Below are 1,534 nucleotides of genomic sequence, written 5' to 3' on the forward strand. Positions count from 1 at the left end.
AAAAAAAAAAAAAAAAAACAAAAATCGAGCGTCTTGGAACTTGTCTATGTATCAGGATTCAAATTCACTCAAGACTTTAATTACTAATGTCGTTTTAGATTCTATCACAATTTTTAAAAAAATATAAGAAAAGTCAAATATATCCCTATTAACTCACATTCCCATTAATACTCTATTAAATCTATTAAAAAAACTAAAAATTTATTAAAAAATCTAAAAAATCTAAAATGACATCTATTTAGCAATAAAAAAAATTTAAAATGACACCTATTATAAATTGGAGAGAATATAATTTTATTATATTAAAAAAATGTATTTCCGCTATCTCATTTAGGGGTGGTCATTTCAAGGGTTTCAGTTCAAGTTCGGTTATATTCGGGTTCGGTTATTTCGGTTATAAAAAAACTATAACCATTCGGTTTTTATATAAACTTCGATTCGATTCAGTTTGATTTCGGTAAAAAATTCATTTTTCAAAAAAAAAATCGATTTTTTCGGTTATTTTTTTTATTCGGTCCGATTTCGGTTATTTTCAGAAAAGAACTCATAACCGTTCGGTTTTTATGTCGAATTCGATTCAGATATGGTTATCTTTTATTCGATTCGGTTCGATTCAATTATTCAGTTAATAATCGAAATTTTCACCCCTAATCTCATTTATCCCATTAAGGTGGAATAACACTTTTTCAAAAGTAATTAAAGTAATTTCTTCTCATCTATGATGTTCTTTTATCTTTTATCTTGTTCTGTGAGATTACAAGATTATATTGGATAATTTTCTATAAACATTAAAAAATCGCATATTAATACACAAACTTGTAAAAAAATTCACATCAAAATTTAAAATTTCTAGATAAATATCAGAACTCTTTCTAACTCCTACATTAAACCATAAATGTTTGGAAAACAATAGAATTAAATTTTGAACTTTTAAACTATTTCCAAAAATTATAATGAAATTAAACTCTAAACTTTTAACGACTCTTGGAAACCATCATGACATAGGTGGTTTTTGGAAACGGTTCAAAAGTTTACGTTTTCATATAAAAGTTAAGTTGATAAGCGTTCATATATTTTTTGAAAATTTTGTAGTTCGCATATTTATATGAGATTTTTACAAGTTCGTGTATTAATATACGTTTTTTCTATCAATATTACTCTTGAGTTTTTTTCCCATTAAGGAGCGAATTTTTTGGGTGATTGTTAGTAGTATGGCAAACCGAAATTATTATAATTTTAAAATATAATGGGAAAGAATTAAAAAAAAGCACTCTCCAGGAGCGCGTTCATCGGCGACGCCCACTGGGTCTCCTTCCACCTCTCTGTCGTCGTCGATCCACTGCGCCTCTACTCCCCCACCTTCACCCTCCCCTGTTCGCGCCTCCTCACCGCCTCCACCCTCCGAAATTTCGCCTCCGCAGAAAATCCCTATCCCTTTTTCAACCGAAATCCCTAACCACCAAATCTCTCCTTCGCCGGCGTCTGGGGTTGCAGGCTCCTCCTCTAGCCCTTCTGTTGCGGCTGCTGTTCTGGC

This window comes from Tarenaya hassleriana, unplaced genomic scaffold (assembly GCF_000463585.1).
Source record: "Tarenaya hassleriana unplaced genomic scaffold, ASM46358v1 Cleome43, whole genome shotgun sequence".
NCBI lineage: Eukaryota > Viridiplantae > Streptophyta > Magnoliopsida > Brassicales > Cleomaceae > Tarenaya > Tarenaya hassleriana.